This window comes from Elephantulus edwardii, unplaced genomic scaffold (genome assembly GCF_000299155.1).
Source record: "Elephantulus edwardii isolate Elephantulus edwardi_28Jun2011 unplaced genomic scaffold, EleEdw1.0 scaffold00070, whole genome shotgun sequence".
NCBI lineage: Eukaryota > Metazoa > Chordata > Mammalia > Macroscelidea > Macroscelididae > Elephantulus > Elephantulus edwardii.
In genome coordinates this window covers 5,276,797-5,284,294 of record NW_006399820.1, presented here as the reverse complement: position 1 = coordinate 5,284,294, position 7,498 = coordinate 5,276,797, and positions in this window count along the sequence as shown.

Sequence of the window (7,498 nt, the reverse complement as noted above, 5' to 3'; positions counted from 1 at the left end):
AAAGTCATATTTTGGCTCCTGTGGATTTGGTTTAATTTTCCTCAGCTTCAGCTTGAACTTGCATATGAGTAATTGGTGGTCTGTTCCACAATCAGCCCCTGGCCTAGTTTTCACAGCTGATATTGAGCTTCTCCATCGGTTCCTTCCACAGATGTAGTCGATCTGATTCCTGTGCATACCATCAGCCTTACACCCTCCAAAAAAACCAGAAATTATAAAAATTAGGGCAAAAATTAGTGAAATAGAAAGATACAAAAACAATTGAAACCATCAATAAAACCAGGAGTTGGTTCTTTGAAAAGTTCAATTAAATCGACAACCAACTAGCAAAACTAACAAAAGAAGTAAAAGACACAAATAGTATGAATAAGATGAAACTGGCAATGTAACAACAGAACCAACTAATAGAAAGGTTAACAATGGAATATAAATAACTATAGTAAAACAAATATGAAAATCTAGAGGAAATGGACAAATACTTAGAAAATCACAAGTTACCTAAACTGACACAAACCAAAATAGAACAATTGAACAGACCAATTCTGAAAGGAGGAGTTCAAAGGGCATTAAAATAATTTCCAGCTAAAAAAGCCCTGGACCAGATTGCTTTACAAGTGAATTTTATCAAATATTCAGAGAAGAACTGTCACCAATTCTACATTAACTATTTCAGAAAATAGAAAAAGATAGAATTCTCCCAGACTTATTCTATGAAGCAAACATTTCCTTGATACCAAAACCAGGTAAAGACATCACCAAATTAGAAAACTATAGGCCAATATCTATCATGAACATAGATGCAAAAATTTTGAATAAAATCCTTGCTGATAGAATCTAATGATACATTAAGAAAAAATAAACATGACCAAGTGGGATTCATAACAGGTATACAATCAATGTAATTTATCATGTTAACAAAGCAAAGAACAAGAACCACATGATTCTATTAATTGATGGAGAAAAGGCTTTTGACAAAATCCAACATCCTTTCCTATTTAAAACCCACCACAAAATAAGAATAGAAGAAAATTTCCTCTACATAGTAAAAAGTGTGTCTACAAACCCTAGATCCAACATTGCTCTCAATGGAGAGAGGTTGAGAACAGGAAATAGGCAAGGATGCCCACTATCACATCTCCTATTCAATATTGTATTAGAAGTCATGTTGTTGTTGTTTGGTGCCGTCAACTTGTAGATGACTCATAGCAACCCTATGAATGAAAGGTCTGAGCACTGTTCACAAGATTTCCAGAGGCAAGCCATTTCGGAAGTGGATGCCACTCCTGCTTCCAGGCTTGTTTTAGTTGGGAAGCTCCAGCAAACATTGTCCACCATGGGTAACCATTACCATGTTTGGAACAATAGTGTCCCAGTGTTCAGCATCACAGCAACCCCGAGTTACCGCTGTACAGTAAAGCACAGACTAGTGCTATACCACCTAAGAGAATGTTTGACAGGAAAACAATTTGAACCTAGCCTGAGACCCACAGATTAAAATCACCCACTTTCAGCTTGGTAGCATAACTTTCAGTCCACTAGGTCAACATAGCTCTCTCTCTGACATCTTTGTTATTGTTGTTTGGTGCTGTCGAATTGTAGAAGATTCATAGAAACTCTATGAATGAAAGGCCTGAGAATTGTTCATAGAGTTTCTGGAGGCAAGCCATTTCAAAAGTGGATGCTGTTTCTGCTTCCAGGCTTGTTTTAGTCAGGAAGCTCCAGCAAACACTGTCCACCATGAGTGACCACTACCACATTTGGCACAACAGTGTCACAGTGGTCAGCAACACAGCAACCATGATTGGTGTTAGAAGTCTTAGCAGTAACAATAAGACAAGACAAGGACATAATAGGTGTCCAAATGGGTAAAGAGGAGGTAAAATGATCTCCATATACAAATTATATGACTGTATATACTTAGAAAACCCTAAAGACTCAGCAAGAATGCTATTGGACATAGTTGACCAATTAAGCAAAGTGGCAAGCTACAAGATCAATGTAGAAAAATCAACTGGATTTCTGGACAGTGACAAAGAGATTATAGAACTAGAGCTAAGAAGAACAATACCCATCACAACAGCTTATCACAAGATTAAATACTTGGGAGTAAATCTAATTAGAAACGCAAAGGATCTATTCAAAGAAAATTACAAAACATTACTACGAGAAACAAAAGGAGACATGGAGAAATGGAAGCATATCCCTTGCTCATGGATAAGAAGGCTCAATATTGTGAAAAAATTCTACCAAAGGCAATCTACATGCTCAATGGAATTCCAATACAGATACCAATTCCATTCTTCCACGAGATTGAAAAGGCAATCTCCAATTTCATTTGAAGTGGAAAGAGATCATGAATAATCAAAAGCCTCTTTAGAAAGAGAAAAAATTAGGAGGCATCCTTGATTTCAAATCTTACTATACTGCTGTGGTGGTCAAGACAGCATGGTAATGGTATAAGAACAGATACATAGATCAATGGAAAAATTGAAAACCCAGAAATCAGCCCATCTACTTATGTTTGACTGATTTTTTTATAAGAAGATGAAATCACTTAAGTGGGGAAATGACAGCCTTTTTAGCAAATTGTGTTGGCAAAATTGGAAAACTAGCTGCAGAAAACTCAAGAAAGACCCACACCTCACACCATAAAAAACAAAACAAAAAACAACCAAAACCAAAAAAACTCAAAGTGGATCAAGGACCTGGGACTAAAACCAAGGACTATAAATTTCACTAGAGAAGAACTTGGAAGAACCCCAGAAGCACTAATCCACAACAAGAACAATCTTCCAAGCATCCTGTAAAACCTAAATCCAGGAGAGGATAAAAAAGATGATCGAAACCTTCTAAGAATCAAGTCCCTATACACATCCAAAAACATCTCCAACAGGGTAAAAATGGGAGTCGAGGACTGGGAAAAAGATTTAGTAATTACATGAGGGGCTTATATCTAGAATTTATAGAATACTCGAGCGCCACAAGATAAACAACCCAATTACAAAACGGGCACAGGATATGAACAGACACTTCAACAAAAAAAAGACATTCAGATGACCAACAAATATATGAAGAAATATTCAAAATCCCTAGCTTTAAGAGAGATGTAAATCAAAATAACTTTGAGATATCATCACTGGAACCCTTTTTCACTGTTGGTAGAAGTGTAAAATGGTGCAACCAATATGGAAGACAATATGACCCTTTCTCAAAAAGTTGGAAATAGAAATACCATTTGACCCAGCAATTCCACTACTGGGAATATGCCCTAAAGAAACCATAACTGCCACCCAAGCAGATATATGCACACCCATGCTTACTGCTGCTCTGTTCACAATATCCAAGAATTGGAAACAACCCAAGTGTCCATCAACAAACGAATGAATAGAGAAGTTGTGGTATATTCACACTATGGAATATTATGAAGCCCTGAAAAACAAAGAACTCATAAAATATTATACAAAATGGGTGACCATGGAGGATATTGTGCTGAGTGAAATATCTCAGTAACAAAAAGACAAATACTGCACAATGTCACTGTTATAAACAGCACTGACATAGGGATTGAGGGGAAAACTAAGAAAATAGCATTGAAACAGATGAGGAAGTGAACTGTGTAAAAGGAATATATGCTTAGATATCATTCGCATGACAAGAGTCCAGAATAAGAGCTGCATAGTTAAGTAGACTGTGGGGCCGGGGGGACTCTCTAACAACGAAAGAATTTTTTTCCAAAGAAAAAAGCAAACTGTGGGGAGAGGGGGACAGGAAGAAAAATGTGCAACAATCGATGAATGGAAATTCAAGTTTTCTATAATCTTTCATTAAAATCTCAATTAAAAAATTAAAATTCTGATACTCTTTGGATTTAGTGCAATTAATGTTCCACAAGTATTTATTGATAATAAAAAAAATCTTGAGGTTTAATGTCTGTGTGTGTGTGTTTGTGTACGTATGTATGTATTTTGCCATGTGTATGCTTTCTATGTGTTTTTAAGCATTTTAGGAAGAAATGGAAACCTAGATACGTTTCACTCCAGCCAAGTCTGTTGGCACTATTTACTCCAAATGCCATTGAGTGATTTTAGAGCATAATGGATATTGCAGGGATTTTCAGTCTTTCTCCAAGAAAACCGAAGCCCTGCTGAGCAGCGGATAGCAGATGTATAGTCCCGACAATGGGGACTGTGTGTTCTATTTCTGGATTAGATGTTCATTAAGGAAAAATAATGTGCATGAGCTTTATACTCAGGATTTACCACTAATGTGTTCCAGACATGCAGAAATCTTCTCCACTTGTATTTCTCCAGCAACCATAAGAGAATAAAAAACAGCAACAGGAAGGCTCAAACCAGTTCTTAGCAGCATATCCGCAGTGATTTTGCCACCCAACTCTCCCACTGATTTGAAGTAGAAAAACATCCTTACAAATTATTTTCATGTTACATGTGTTCATTCACCCTGAATACAGCTATGCAATCCAAAGAATGGCTGCAAGCACACTGGAGCATGGTTTAACATCACAGTGACATTGTGCTGTAACAGGCTGGCAAGGACTCAGAGCCCAGTGGCAGATCATTTAATATATATCCATCACTCTGTAACCTTCTTGTCTTGTGAAACAGAGAGATAAAGACTGGCACAAGCTACAAGACTCTTGTGACAAATGGCTATAACAGTCCAAACAAAAGCACTTTATTAATATGAAATAGTACTGAATAAAACCTGTTAAAATAGGAAGACATAGCCTAAAATATCTAAATGCTTTCAGAATGATTAGCAAGTTTTGCCAATGTCCCTAAAACCCAAGGAGCCACTTTTAAGTAACTCATCTGAGACTGACTCAGTTGAGTATTAGTACAAACAACAGATGAGGTACAAGATTCTTTCTTTTTCTCAAGAGCCACTGTGTCACTTTTTGGTGGTCAGACAAATGTGATACAGGTTCAAGTTATGATGCAAGTATCAATGAGACATGGTGGATCCAGAAGTCAAAAGAACTCCCATAGACAATAGGAATATTGTAGTGGGTGCTGTTGAGTCAGCTCTGCCTCGTGGTGACCCTAAAACAAGAGAATGGAAAGACTGGAACTCGTCAGATTATCCAACAGTTTCATAATCTCTTTCAATTTTGCATTCACTGAAGCAATCTATATTATTGAAAATCTCATTATTTTGCCCTTTACTTTTCCAGTCATGATGTCCTTTTCCTGGGGCTGATCTCTTCTGATAACATACTAAAAGTGTCTAAGATGAAATCACAAATCCTGTTTTTAAGAAGTACTTTGGTTATACTTGCTCCAAAAATAATTTATTTGTTGTTTTGACAGCCCATGGTATAGTCAATATTCTTCAACAACATCGTGTTGTTGTTGTTGTTAACTGTCATCGAGTTGTAGGCGACTCATAGAGACCCTATGAAGGAGAGTCCTCGATGCTTGGGTGCCTTTCATCCTCTCTCTAGGTTCATAGGGTTTCTGGAGGCAAGCTATTATGGAAGTGGATGCCACTCCTCCTTCCAAACAATATCATACATATTTTAAAATTTGGGAGTAAAAAAGTAAGTAAATGACATAATCTTCTAATCACTTGAAAGTATAAAATTCATTAGCAATTGTTAAATTTACCATATTATGAAGCTATCACTACTCATTTCCCAACTTTCTTATCAGTACAGATAATTTGTACCTAACAAGAAATACTTCATTTTTCTCCTGACTTAAACCATTGTTGTTGTTGTTATGTGCCATCGAGTCATTTGCTACTCATATCGACCCCATGTACAACAGCCCTAAACCCTGTTCTATCCTGTGCCAATCGCACTGCCTCTGACCTACCCGTCCATATTACCCCAGTCACTGAATCAATCCGTCTCATAGAGGATCTTCCCCTCTTGCGCCGTCCCTCCACCCTCCCAAGCATGATGTCCCTCTCCAAGGACCTGTACCTCCTTGCAACATGCCCAAAGTATGTCAGATGAAGCCCCAGAATTCTTGCCTCCAAGGAGTTGCTTGGTTTAATCCTCTTCAGGATAAATCTGTTTATTTCCTTGGCAGTCCATGGTACATTCAATACTCTTCTCCAGCACCACAGCTCAAAGGCATCAATTCTCCTTCTGTCCTCTGTAGTCATTGTCCAACTCTCTGATGCATAACAAGTGATTGCAAACACCATAGCCTGTATCAGGCACACCTACTTTCTAGAGAGACACCGTTGCTCTTGAGTACTTTAGAGAGGTCCCTAACAGCAGACTTTCCCATCACAATACATTTTTTTATTTCCTGACTGCTGGTGCCAAGAATGCTGACCGTGGAGCCGAGCAAACTGAAGCTGTGAACAATCTCAATCTCTTTGCCATCCATCCTGATGCTACTAATTGGTCCAGTGGTGAGAATCTTTGTCTTCTTGACATTGAGCCTCAGTCCATACTGAAGGCTGCAGTCCTTGACCCTTCTCAGCAAGTGCATGAGGTCCTCCTCAGTTTCAGCAAGCAGGGTTTTGTCATCTGTATAAGGCAGATTGTTAATAGATCTTCCACCAATCCTGATGCCACAATTCTCCTCATAGAGCCCAGCCTCCCGGATAATCTGCTTTGTATACAGGTTGCCCTGGAGAAGCTCAATACCAGCTGTGAAACTAGGCCAGGAGCTGATTGTGGAACAGACCACCAACTACTCATATGCAAGTTCAAGCTAAAACTGAGGAAAATTAAACCAAATCCACAGGAGCTAAAATATGACTTTGGTTTCATCCCACCTGAATTTCAGAATCATCTCAGGAGCAGGTTGAGGTCTTGAACACTAATGAGCGAAGACCACATGAGTTGTGGGAGGATGTTAAATGACTCATCCAGGAAGAGTGCAAACAGTCATTACAAAGACAGAAGAGGAAGAAAAGACCAAAATGGATGTCAAAAGAAACTCTGAATATTACACTGGAGTGTAGAGAAGCCAAAGCCCAAGGAAGGATTCAAGATACTAAAGTGCTGAACAGAAGATTCCAAAAGGCAGCTCGGAATGACAGAGCAAAACATTACAATGAAATGTGTGAGGAGCCAGAGTTGGAAAATCAAAAGGGCCGAACTCGCTCAGTATTTCTTAAGCTCAAGGAACTGAAGAACAAATTCAAACCTCGAATTGCTACAATCAAGGATGCTTTAGGAAGAATATTAAATGATATAGGAAGTATTAAAAGAAGATGGAACGAATATACTGAGTCATTGTATTGAAAGGAATTGGCAGATACAAAAGAATTTAATGAAATAACATATGAGCAAGAGCCTATGGTGATGGAGGAAGAAGTTCAAGCTGCTTTAAAGGAAATAGTGAAAAATAAGGCTCCAGTAATGGATGGTATACCAATTGAAGTGTTTCACATAATAGATGCTGTCCTGGATGTCCTCACCAAGTTGTGCCAAGAAATCTGGAGAACAACCACTTGGCCAACTGACTGGAAGAGATCTATATTTGTTTCCATCCCAAAGAATGGTAACCCAACT